We start from the raw sequence: 13,954 nt of genomic DNA, 5'->3' as shown, positions 1-13,954 counted from the left end.
GTGTTGTTGAGTGAAGACGAAGGGGAGCTGCAAGGCTTGGTGGATGAGTTTGGGAGAGTGTGTAAGAAACGGAATCTAAAGGTGAATGTAGGGAAGAGTAAAGTCATGGTCTTTGAGAGAGGTGAAGTCAGCGAATGTACAGCGAGGTTGGATGGTGAGGAATTGGAAAATGTGAGTACGTTTAAGTACTTGGGTAGTGTGATGAGTAAGGATGGAAGTTTGGAGGGTGAAGTGCTTGAAAGGGTACAGCAGGGAAGAAAGGTTGCTGGTTCTTTGAAAGCAGTGATAAGAAACAGGGAAGTGGGCATGGAAGTGAAAAAGTTACTACATGACAGTATTGTGATACCAATTCTAACGTACGGAAGTGAAGCTTGGACGTTGTTGGAAGGACACAAGTCAAGAGTGAGAGCAGTGGAAATGAGTTATTTAAGAGGAGGCTGTGGAGTCACATGGAGAGACAGGCTGACAAATGAGGATATAAAGGAGCGTTGTGGTGTGGATGTGGATGTGATAGGAAGCGTTATGAGGAACACACTGAGTTGGTTTGGCCATGTGGAGAGGATGGAGGGTGAAAGACTGACGAAGAGAGTGTATGTGAGTGAGGTGGAGGGGGGAAGAGGGAGGGGGAGGCCGAGGATGAGATGGAGGGATGGGGTGGAGAGGTATATGAGAGAGGGGGGGGGGAGTTGGGAGCAGGGCAGTGAAATGGCGGGGGACAGGACGACTTGGAGGCGATTTGTTTGTGGCCACCCCAAACGGGATTGAGGCGTCTGGCAATAGATAGATAGAATATGTAGATGTGTGCTTACATCTTGATAGTGTAAGTATTCACATTGTGCATAGGTATATATATATATATATATATATATATATATATATATATATATATATATATATATATATATATATATATTGTTACATAGCCTATGATTTCATCATCCTTTGTGTAATTTTAACGCACAGTTGCTGCATGTTTGATCACGAGCGTGTTCTGCCTCAGTCCCCCCCTTCTACCGTTATAGTAGAGTAAGTCGTCCTTTCTGTTATTCAGTGCGGGACTGTCGACCGTTTGTCCCCATCGCTTCATTTGCGCGTCCTTATTACAAGTTGTGTCGGGCTCTGCTGGCCCCTATATAATGAGCTCAGTCTCTGCATCATTGCCACTTAGATCTGCTCCTCATTTTGTTCACATCTCTGTCCTCCCCTGTACAGATATTATTATTGTGAGTGCTCAAGAAATCTCCAAACATCTAGCAGCTGTGTGTAATTTGAGTATAACCGTTGTTGCATTTTGTTCTTGTACTGTATAGCATAAGTTTAATTTGTAGGCCTAGTGAAGTTTTTGTAATTCGTGTGGGGTTCTTTATGTCAGTCATTTTTGATAATAGTTTGTATCTGTAATTATTTATCTGGCATTCACTGAGTATTATCTGGTATCTCATTTTATCAGGGCTGACTTAGATAAATTTATTCTTGCTAATTTCGTGTTAATAGAGGCTATTGCAGTTAACCATATATTTAACCTGTTTATTTGCCATTACATTACCCTTATGAGTCCTGAATGTTTTGTTGTTAATTTAAGCATTAAACTTTAACTTGTAATTTTACCTAACTCTTTTGTTTTGAACCTGGAACATTACGGGACAGTAGTGACTCTTCGTATTCTCACTTAAAGTGTACATTATCTTTCTCTGTTCCATAACATAAATTTGGCGACCTCGCCAGGATCTTCAGGATATTATCATAAGGATATTGTTTGATATTTTGTGACTGTGATATATTCATGATGGCTACTATTTCTACACTTGATGAAGCCAAAGATTTTTTGTCAAATGTGCAAACAGTGTGTGATATAGAAAACAGAACAAAGAATGAACTTAAGCTTGTTACTCAACAATTGGGAATTGCAGTTCACTCTCATCATTCTAAAGATCAAATTGTTGGCATGATTAATAAAAGCTTGTTTAATGTAACTTCTCCAAATGAGCAAACGCAGATTGAATTAGCTAAGTTACAGCTAGCTCTGCAGGAGGCTCGTGCTAAAGAAGCTGAATTTCAGGCAAATGCTAAGGAGGCGGAATCTCAGGCTCGGATTCAGGAGGCACAGATACAGGCACAAGTTGAACTTGCTAGGATTCAGGCAGACCATGAGTATCGCATGAAACAAGGTGGAACTGGATCATCTAGCTCTGATGATTTTGATGTGGCTAAAAATGTTAAACTTGTCCCTCCTTTTAATGAATCTGATTTAACAAAGTATTTTCAGTTGTTTGAGAGGGTAGCTACAGGTTTTAATTGGCCTAAGGAGTATTGGCCAGTACTCCTTCAAACTGTTCTCACCGGTAAAGCTCAAGTAACTTATGCATCTTTGCCTCAGGATCAGTCTGATAATTATGATGTAGTTAAGAGCTTGATTCTTAAGGCCTATGAGCTTGTTCCTGAAGCCTATAGAGTAAAATTTAGGACAACTTACAAGCAAGATAAGCAATCCCATGTTGAGTATGCAAAAATCAAAGAAGATTTGTTAGAGCAGTGGTTAAATTCTAAGAATGTGGATTCTGATTTTGACAAATTTAAGCAGATGATTTTGCTGGAGGACTTCAAAAGGTGTATTTATAAATGTAAGCCTATATCTTGATGAGAAAAGAATAGATAATTTGTCTGATGCTGCAGTTTTAGCTGATGAGTATGTTCTCACTCACAAGAGATATTCTACAGAAAAAGGGAAAGCTGAGAGTAAGTACGTTGCCTCTACTCAGAGTACAGGTAACAGGAAAGAGAATAAGGATGATGTTTCTCAGGAAGTAAATACCAGCTTCACCTCTAGATTTCAGAAAAGTAATGTACTTATTGTAGTAAGCTTGGTCATACTACGGAGAGATGTTTCAGGAGACAGCGTGATGTGAACAAAAAGGAGTCTTTAAATATTCAGTCAATTGGTCTAGTGTCCACTCTTGAGAGTTCCCAGAATTCTTTAACTGAGTTAACTGAACCTGCTTTGAGGGGTAACTTAAATTCTCATGATGGAGCTCCTCTTTTGAGCAGTAACGTGGGTGACACTCTCAAGAGTTCATGTGCTAATTTCCTGTCTGATGGTTTTGTCAGTCCTCTGGACAGTAATGACAGGAAATCAGTTAAAATATATCGTGATACAGGTGCTTGCCAATCCCTTATGCTGACCAGTGTTCTAGGCTCTAATTTTAATTCCTCTGATGAAACTGTAATCTTACAAGGTGTAGGGAATAATTACTTCTCTGTTCCTCTGTGCAGAGTGAATTTAGAGTCTGGTTTTGTTAATGGTTCTGTTATGGTTGGGTTGGTTGAGACACTCCCAATGTCAGGTGTAACTTTCTTACTTGGAAATGATATTGGTGGAAGTCAAGTGTGTCCAGCTCCTCAGTTGTCTAGTGAGCCAGTGGCTGCGTCCCAGGATTGTGATGTCCCTGATGTGTTCCCTGCATGTGCTGTCACTAGGGCTAAGTCTAAAGTTACTGGTGATTTAGAGGATAATGATGATGATGATGTTATCCTAGCTGACACTTTTCTTGCTAATTTGGACCACTCACCAGATGAGGCAGTACCCCGTAGTGTTGATAATTTGTCTCGTCAAGAGTTGGTTGAGTTGCAGGTTGCTGACCCTGAGTTGAAAGGTCTAGCTAACTCTGCTTACAGTGAAGAAGAGTCAGCCGGTGCTTCTACTTGTTATTATGTAAAGTCAGGAGTACTTATGAGGAAGTGGAGACCCCCAACAGCAACAGCCGACTGTGAATGGGAGGTTGTACATCAAGTTGTCATCCCTCGTGTTTGTAGGCAGGATATCATTAGAGTGGCTCATGATTCCAGTTTGGCAGGACACCTTGGAGTGAGGAAGACTGTGGCACGCATTTTGAAACACTTCTACTGGCCAGGTATCTTCAGGGATATTTCCTGGTATTATAAGTCTTGTCACACTTGTCAAGTTGTGGGGAGGTGTAATCAGACCGAAAAGGTTGCACCTCTAGTTCCCATTCCTCCTTTTGAGGCGCCTTTCACCCGTGTGTTGGTGGATATTGTGGGCCCTCTTCCTAAGACTTCTTCAGGATTTTCTTATGTGTTGACCATGATTGATATGGCTACTCGTTATCCTGAAGCCATTCCACTTAGAAACATCTCAGCAAAGAACGTGGTTAAGGAAATGCTGGGGTTCTTCACAAAGTTTGGTCTGCCCAGGGAGGTGCAGTCGGACCGGGGAAGTAATTTCATGTCAAACGTTTTCAAGCAGTCTCTGAAAGAGTTGGGCATCACCCAGATCACCCAAGGAGCGTTGGAGAGATATCATCAAACACTCAAATCGATGCTCAAGAAATACTGTTTGGAACATCAGAAAGACTGGGATAAAGGTCTCCCATTCGTTGTGTTTGCCGCAAGAGAATCTCCAAATGAATCACTGGGCTTCACACCTTTTGAACTACTGTTTGGCCATGAAGTAAGAGGACCCCTTAAGTTACTCAAGGAATGCTGGCTGTCGGAGGAAGATGACGTCAACCTGCTGGAGTATGTGATGAAGTTCAAAGAACGGCTGTCCACTGCTTTACAGCTGGCGAGAGAGAATTTAGGAGCTGCTCAGGAGAAGATGAAGTCTTGGTATGACAAGAAGTCCAGGTTACGCCACTTTCAGCCAGGAGATCAGGTTTTGATTCTGCTACCAGTTCATGGGCAACCTCTTCAAGCCAAGTTTAGTGGCCCTTATTTCGTGGAGAAGAAACTCAGTGATGTCAACTATGTCATCGCCACACCAGATCGTAGAAAGAGCAAGCAACTATGTCACATCAACATGCTAAAGTTATATCACAGGCGGGACGAAAATAATCCAGTCTGCACTGTAGCTGTTCCACCCGAGTCTGCAAGTGAAGCTCTCCCATGCAGTATGAGCCTGAGTGATAGTTTGGGGAAGAATCCTGATATCATGAATGATCTCCAGACTAAGCTTTCTCATCTACCTCCCAAGGAAAGGCAGGAGTTTTCGGCATTACTGCAGGAGTACCCGCAAGTGTTCCGTGCCACTCCAGGAAGAACTACTGTGTTGATGCATGATGTCGATGTTGGAGACGCAAAGCCAATTAAATTGCCTCCTTACCGTGTGAACCCAGTGAAAGTTCCTCTCATCCAGAAGGAGCTTGGCTATCTGTTGGACCACAAGATGATTGAGCCCTGTCAGAGCGAGTGGAGTTCTCCTGTCACTCTAGTCCCTAAGCCAGGTGGGTCACATAGGCTTTGCATCGACTACAGACGTTTTAATCAGATAACTAAAACAGACACTTACCCTCTCCCTCGTGTAGAAGATTGCATAGACAAGATCGGAAAGGCTAGGTACATAAGTAAGTTTGATTTGTTAAAGGGATACTGGCAAGTACCTATGACTGAACGTGCTAGGGAGATCTCATGTTTTGTAACACTAGGAAAGGCTTTTGCATGTTCTGTAATGCCGTATGGTATGAAGAATGCACCAGCCACATTTCAGAAGCTCATGAATGTTGTAACAGAGGGTTTGGCAGGATGTGTTGTTTATATTGATGATGTATTAATCTTCAGTGACAACTGGAAAGATCATCTATGCCATGTCAGTAAATTTCTTGACCGTTTAGTTCAGGCTAATCTTGTAGCTAATTTATCAAAGTGTGAGTTTGGTCAAGCTAAAGTTCAGTACCTTGGGTATGTAATTGGTGATGGACACGTTGCACCACCAGGAGCTAAGGTTCAGGTTATAAGTGATCTTCCCAGTCCTAAAAGTAGGAAAGAGCTACAAAGATTTTTGGGAATGGTAGGTTATTACAGGAGATTTGTTCTTAACTTTTCTATTCTTGTATCACCACTTACAGACCTACTGAAAAAGGGAGTTGAATTTGTCTGGACCGATAACTGTGAATCCTCTTTCAACAAACTTAAAGCTATTCTATTAAGTCAGCCAGTGCTCGCTACTCCAAATTTTGCTAAGCCTTTTAAGATGGCTGTTGATGCAAGTGATACAGGAGCTGGGGCTGTTTTGCTGCAAGAGGATGATCAGGGTATTGAACATCCTGTATCTTATTACAGTAAGAAGTTCACTCCACCTCAAAAGAACTACTCAACTATTGAGAAAGAGCTTTTGGCCTTGATTTTGGGTTTACAGCATTTTTCATTTTATTTGTGTTCTGGTTTTGACCCCATAGTCATTTATACCGATCATAACCCACTGAAATTCCTTAGTAAGTTTAAAGATAAAAATCAGAGATTGACAAGATGGAGTCTACTTCTTCAGGAGTATTCATTAGACATACAACATGTCAAGGGGAAAGAAAATGTTATTGCAGATTGCTTATCCAGACTTTAGACAGATTGTTTTAGAGTAATAAGAAATTTCCTTTGTAAATTTCTTTTTTCTTTGTGGGGAGGTGTTACATTGCCTATGATTTCATCATCCTTTGTGTAATTTTAACGCACAGTTGCTGCATGTTTGATCACGAGCGTGTTCTGCCTCAGTCCCCCCCTTCTACCGTTATAGTAGAGTAAGTCGTTCTTTCTGTTATTCAGTGCGGGACTGTCGACCGTTTGTCCCCATCGCTTCATTTGCGCGTCCTTATTACAAGTTGTGTCGGGCTCTGCTGGCCCCTATATAATGAGCTCAGTCTCTGCATCATTGCCACTTAGATCTGCTCCTCATTTTGTTCACATCTCTGTCCTCCCCTGTACAGATATTATTATTGTGAGTGCTCAAGAAATCTCCAAACATCTAGCAGCTGTGTGTAATTTGAGTATAACCGTTGTTGCATTTTGTTCTTGTACTGTATAGCATAAGTTTAATTTGTAGGCCTAGTGAAGTTTTTGTAATTCGTGTGGGGTTCTTTATGTCAGTCATTTTTGATAATAGTTTGTATCTGTAATTATTTATCTGGCATTCACTGAGTATTATCTGGTATCTCATTTTATCAGGGCTGACTTAGATAAATTTATTCTTGCTAATTTCGTGTTAATAGAGGCTATTGCAGTTAACCATATATTTAACCTGTTTATTTGCCATTACATTATCCTTATGAGTCCTGAATGTTTTGTTGTTAATTTAAGCATTAAACTTTAACTTGTAATTTTACCTAACTCTTTTGTTTTGAACCTGGAACTTTACGGGACAGTAGTGACTCTTCGTATTCTCACTTAAAGTGTACATTATCTTTCTCTGTTCATATATATCATCTATCTATCTATCTATCTATCTATATATATATATATATATATATATATATATATATATATATATATATATATATGTTCATGCTCGTTCTTTCATACTGACTCACTTCTCACCTGTATTATTGAAGAGAGAACTATTTTACTTGGAGACCTTAATGCCAGGGATACAGACTTGGGCAACATTAAAACCTCAAATGTTAATGGTATGCACTGGAAAAATCTTGATGCTATTGATACCACAATACTTACAGGTGTTTATGTTCCTACTCATGTTCAGGGAGGCAGGCTTGACTTTGTAGTTGTGTTCAACTTTGAAACAAGCCCTGCTGAAACTCAGTGATCATTTTGCTCAAGATATTTCTCTAACATTGTGTACTATAAATTACAACCCCAGAAAAAAGTTAATCATTCCCAGTGTACAGTTGCTTAAACTCTTCTGCTAGGTCCAGAACTGGTATTGGAACACGTCGGGATCATTCAACACATCCGCCATTCACTGCAGAATGGGCATCAGTTAACTCGTGAACCAATGACTGGACATGTTTAAACTTTGCACAGGTGCTAGGTACGTAGAACTGAGAAAGTGGTTTGATTTTGGTAAAAATCCACGAGGGTTAAGTGGGAGTGGAGGGCCCAAAATATGGAGCAAATTTTTTTAAGTGCCATAGGAGGCAAATGGTCATAGATAGACACATGGTTACTTCTAATCACTTAATAGGAAGTCATATATGGGGATTCTTTTGTCACCATTACATTTGACCTTGGGTGACCTTGAGAGGTCAAAGTCAATGTCACACCTATTTTTTGATTCTGTGCATCAATTAACTCTTCAACCAATTAATGGATAATCTTCAAACTTGCATAGAGGTTAGGTATGTGGAACTGGGGAAATGGTTCAGTTTTTGTGAAAATCCACTAGAGGTAAGGGTGGGAGTGGGGGACCTCTCTTTGGAGTAAAATTTTCAAAGTGCTGTAGGAGGCTTTTTTTTTTTTCTTTGTGTCCAACTCTGGGCATAGGCTTCACAGCCTGTTCCCAAGTCCCAGAAGTCCTCCTACATACTATACACCTCTACATGTCACCACTTCGGCGCTAACACCTATCATCCATATTGAATACATGTTAGGACTGTCTCATACAGGACTGGTGTATTGGTATTAGAAGGGGGGGGGGTATTTTTATGACATGTCGGTGGGTCTCCTGGTAGATCAGTAAAGCCTGCTATTATGAAATTCAAATCCTTAAACTGTTCCCTGCCACAGCGGGGATTTGAACCTGGGTCCAGTAGGACTGCAGGCCACCTCTCTACCGACTGAGCCATATGGTTACTCTTAATCACTAAATCGGAAGTCATATATAGGGAGTCTATTGGCATCATTACATTTGACCTTGGATGACCTTGAAAGGTCAAAGTCAAGTTGCACCTATTGTTTGAGTCTGTGCATCAATTAACTCTTGAGCCAATGAGTGGATCATATTTAAATTTTGCATAGGTGTTGGGTATGTGGAAATGATGAAGTGCTTCGGTTATGGTGAAAATCTACCAAGGGTAAGGATGGGAGTCGGGGACACCAACTTTGGGGCACGGGCAGGATGTTGTAACCTCGGGTCACTTTGCTCTAGTTTTTAGATGTTAACACCTAAATAGATTTTGTTGCTGTTACTGAAAAATTTGCAAAGCACTACAATTCATCCACATTACCCAAAGCAGTGACCAGCAAACCTACATACAGTATGCCACTGATCTAGCAATACTAGGATGGCAGAGGACACTGGCTAACTTCCCCTACATGCTGGCTCACGTGTATAACCATCACAATTCAGGGTACAGAGCACTGCTGGTTGATGGAATTAGCTGCAAGCATCTTCCCACCACCTTTTGAATGTACGACCATTTTCTATGGCAACAATAGGGTAGGTAGGCATCCCAGGTACCCCACTGGTCCATGGCTTAGTCTGTACACGGCACTGGTAGAGTGAGGAGCCATGTCCTCATCATAGTCGTTGTCCGATTCCGTCCCACTGCACCGATTGTATCATCAACCCCCATGAAAATTCTGCCCTTAATGCCAGGAAAAGGGCTCAGTGACAGTGTCATCTGTCATGCCTTGAACAACACCACATCCTCACAGATGCTTAGTGAGAGTACTTCTTCAGAGGAGAGAAGTTACCATGTGGAGAGTGAACTCTCTCGCCCTCTGACCCCTTCCTGCTCTCAGGCCCCTGAAAAGACTCAAAATCCTGCAGGAGGAGGGCAGGGCCTTCGACAGTGACGAGTTCACTGAGGAAGTGGATGTAGATGATACAGCACACTAGGTCGCTGAGCATGGAGTTGGCAGTCATCTGCAAAATAAACACTGACGAGCTGTATCACCACCACTCTCGGCACCTGCTTGCCGTCGTCTCGCCCTTGAACATCCACCTTCACCTTAGCTGAGTACTTCAAGGGCAAAATCACCACAACCGGGCCCTTCAGGAGTGGAATTTTCCACATAGGCCCCATGTGGTGTTACCCAGCAGGAAGTGTCTCCCCAGGTAAGGCCCACATCAGGTGAGTCATCACCCCCTTACTCCCCCACCTCCCACACCTCCCCCTCTCCTTTCCCCTCACCCACTGCCCGTGGGCGTGCACGTGGGTGGGAACCGGGCTTGCACACATGCAGAGAAAACATGCAGCACGTGGCAAATGGCCCCCTTTACCAGGTGTAGGTAGAGTGAATACCTTTGTCTGGCAGGAAGGAGCAGGATTTGAGCCCTTTGTGCTAGTGTTTGATGAGGAAGGAGCAGGTGTACAGGAAGATGAGCTTCCCCCCAGGCCCTGGACTATTAGCAATATTTTCAGGGAAATATTCACAACTCCAGTTATGTAATACCTGGTGGATTAAATTAATTTCCAGCAGGCTGTGTGTGTGTGTGCGATGGCTGGATGTGGCTGCCAGCGAAAGCACACACGTGAGGGACTGGCAACTTGTGGAAGTGGGGGAGTTGTTTGTGTGGCTAGCCCTAGCCATGTTGATGGTGCATGTAAAACATGTGCCTCAAGACTATTGGTCGGTAGATGAACTCGTGGGCACACCTGTCTTGGGTAAGTATATGGCCCATGACAAGTACCTGTCCATCCTAAGGTTTCTCCATTTCAATAGAAATTATGCGCCTGCACCGAATGACAGGTTGTGGAAAATTAGACCCATTCTAACAATGCTCAAGGAGTCATTTCCAGGGTATTTTGTCTGTTTCAGAAAGTGGTTATCCAATGCACATGCCCAAACCACTTCAGTCTACCTCTCTTCATCACAACACCAATACACTCCAGTCCCATCCTACCTCTCAACTCTTCCATCATAAACCCAGCCCCCCCACACCTTGCACGCAGGGATGCACTACACATCCACCCAATCTTCTATATGTCTGAGCCTGCGAATATCCTCCTCCTTTGCTGCTCAGGTCTCACTTCCATACAGCATTACACTCCTAACACATGCTGCATACAAAGACCACTTAGCACATAGGGAGAGTCCTCTCAATGTCAGGAGAGGCAAGAGCCCCCTGAACTTCTTCCAACCATTTCTCACCCTAGCCACAGAGCTAGCTCCAGCCCCACCTCGAGCACACAACATGTCTCCCAAATAGCAAAACTCTTCCACACACTCAAGAGATTCACCGGCAAGTTCAATCCTTTCACGCCTGCCAATCTCCACCTGCTCTTCCCGACACACCAGACACTTAAATCAGCATTATCTCACAGTCTACTTCTGATACCACTATATATCATGTGCACCCATTATCACAAACACTGCACAATGGAATTACTTCCCTTGTAGCAAACTGCACTTGGCCACTCTCCCTTGTCTTTGACAGTACCACCACCAACCCTAGATATTATCACTTTTGTTTCATCTGCATTTACCCTTAAGCCCTTGTGCCCCATACCATTTCTCCACTTCCTAAACCTTTCCTCCACCTCCCTTTCGTTCTCTGCAATCAACACCAAATCATCAGCATACAACATCTCCCATGGGAGTCTGTTTTTAAAGTCACGTGAGAGGGCTTCAAGTACCATGATAAACAACATGGGAGTCAAAACTGACCCCTGATGCACACCAACATTCACGGAAAACTCATCACTCAAATCTCCATTCACTCTTACCTGGTGCGAGCACCCACATACATAGCCATAACCAGTGCTGGGCAGGTGCCCAAACACTTGCACAAAGTACAATTGCACACTGTTGTGCTCTGGTGAATATCGTTTGCGCATTGCGCACTGCACGAGATGATGCGCAATATTATGCTTTCGCACATGAAAAAGTAGGTGCGCAAACGCAAATTTAGTTGCGTGTGCACAACTAAATTTGCGCTTGTGCACCTGCCTTGCGCACTTGTCTTGTGGATTGCGCACTGCGCAATCCAAGGGACGCGTGGTCTTGAGAGCTTCCCGTATGTGTAGACAGGGGATGGGGGAAGCTCGGGCGGGTCGCGACGGTTCTGCTGGGGGCAGGTGGAAGGGATGGAAGGTAGTAGCATTTCTTAAAATGCTTCAACAGTGATAATGTATTTTGATATTTGTTTAAATTAATATTATTAGTAAATAATAATAAATTACAAATACATTATTTATTAAGAGTAGCATATGCAGTTCCTTACGAAAATCATTAAACATATTATTTAAATCAAATATCGACAGCCTAATAATTTATTAAGCAGTAGATATGTGATTTAAATAATATGTCTTAATGATTTTTGTAAGGAATTACACATGCTGTTGTATATCTATATTAAATTATTAAATATAACGTCATGCGAAAATGCAGATAAAAGTAAAACTGGCTACATCACAGCCTTTGTTTCCCTGTCCCTCCATTCCGTAGCCCACTCACTCCTCTGTTTGAACTTCCACGAGTGATAAAGTTACTACATGACAGTATTGTGATACCAACACTAATGTATGGAAGTGAAGATTTGACCTTGTTGGAGGGACAGAAGTCAAGAGTGAGAGCTGTGGAAATAAATGAGTTATTGGAGAGGAGCATGTGGAGTTACATGGAGAGACAGATTGATAAATGAGGAAGTCAAGGATCTTTGTGGGGTGGATGTGGATGTGATAGGAAGCGTTAGGAGAAACACACTGAGGTGGTTTGGTGATATGGAGAGGATGGAGAGTGAGAGATTAACGAGGAGAGTCTATGTGAGTGAGATGGAAAGGGGGAGAGGGAGGGAGAGGCCAAGGATGAGATGGAGGGATGGAGTGGAGAAGTATATGAGAGAAGGGGGTGTGGGCTGGGAGAAGGGCAGTGAAATGGAGGGGGACAGCGACATGGAGACGATTTGTTGTTTGTTTGTGGCCAGTGGCCACCCTTTACTGGATTTAGGCGTCTGGCAACGGATAGATAGATAGAATAATAATAAATGAAAGTAAGTATGCTAATTTATTTAAATATCTCAATATTTTACAGTAATTCCCACAAATATATGCAAATGGTTTGCACTAGCACTTAGCAACATTGCACTACCTAAATATTAGATTGCGCACTTGAGCAAATTACAAATAATAGAAAGTAATAATAATAAATAAAAGTAAGTATGCTATTTTATTTGAATATCTCAGTATTATACAGTAATTCCCACAAATATATGCAAATGATTTGCACTTGCACTTTGTGACATTGCGCAAGCTAAATATTTGTCAGATTGCGCACGTGTGCTTGCACAAGGTAATGAACTGTGGATTGTGCATTGCACTTGCCCAAGGTCCTTCTTCGTTTGCGTTGCCCACCCTTGGCCATAACCACCCTAAGCAGCCACTCCTCCAAACCAAGCTTTCTCATTGCCCACCTCACCACCTCTCTAGGGACTCTGTCAAAGGCCTTTTCCAAATCAACAAAAACAAAATACAGATCCCTTCTCCTACCAATATATTTTTCCTGAAGCTGTTGAACAATCAATATGGCATCAGTGGTCTCCCTACCTGGCATGAACCCAACCTGCATCTCATCAATGTTCTCTCTTTCTCTAATCACACCTTCTAAAACTCTCTCCATTACCTTCATTATCTGATCTAAAAGCTTTTTACCTCTATAATTTCCTCTTTTCAGGGCATCACCCTTCCCTTTATACACATTTACAATTACACTCTTCAGCCAATCATCTGGGACAACACACTCATAAATAATCATATTTACAAGGTCAGTGACTAACCTTACCCCTATATCTCCTGAGGCCTTCAACATTTCGGCAGTCAACCCAGACACACCTGCTGCCTTCCCCACCTCACTCACAGTAGCAGCATCAATCAACGGCCAAGGGCCAAACACTGGATCTACTGGCTCCAAACCTTCCCTGTCCCAGTCAAACTTCTCATTCAACAACCGGCTATAATGTTCTCTTCATGCATCTTTGAATAAGTTGTGTATAACATTTGTAAGATTTTCATGATGCCCCTGATTAGTAGAAATCAGTGTGAATTATGGTACAAGTAATTTACCTCAAACTCAAACATACTGCATGAAACAACCACAGTATTTACTTGTGAAAGTGCAATTACCCACAATCATAATGTCCAGCGAAATCATAAATGTCGTAGTAAAGCGAAATTTTTATAACTGACACAAGAAGTGAGTACAGAAAAACAAAGAGCTATTTTTTTCCCACAAACCTGCAGTGCATAGTGGCACTATGAAATGGGTGGAAAACCCTTTGGGGAGCCACATCAACAAGGGTAATGACTCATCCTTACTATGGTGAGCAAGAAAGAGT

The sequence above is a fragment of the Coenobita brevimanus genome, chromosome 112 (assembly GCF_032717465.1).
Source record: "Coenobita brevimanus isolate Jiangsu-jjx chromosome 112, ASM3271746v2, whole genome shotgun sequence".
NCBI classification, from domain to species: domain Eukaryota; kingdom Metazoa; phylum Arthropoda; class Malacostraca; order Decapoda; family Coenobitidae; genus Coenobita; species Coenobita brevimanus.
This window is presented reverse-complemented; position numbering follows the sequence as displayed.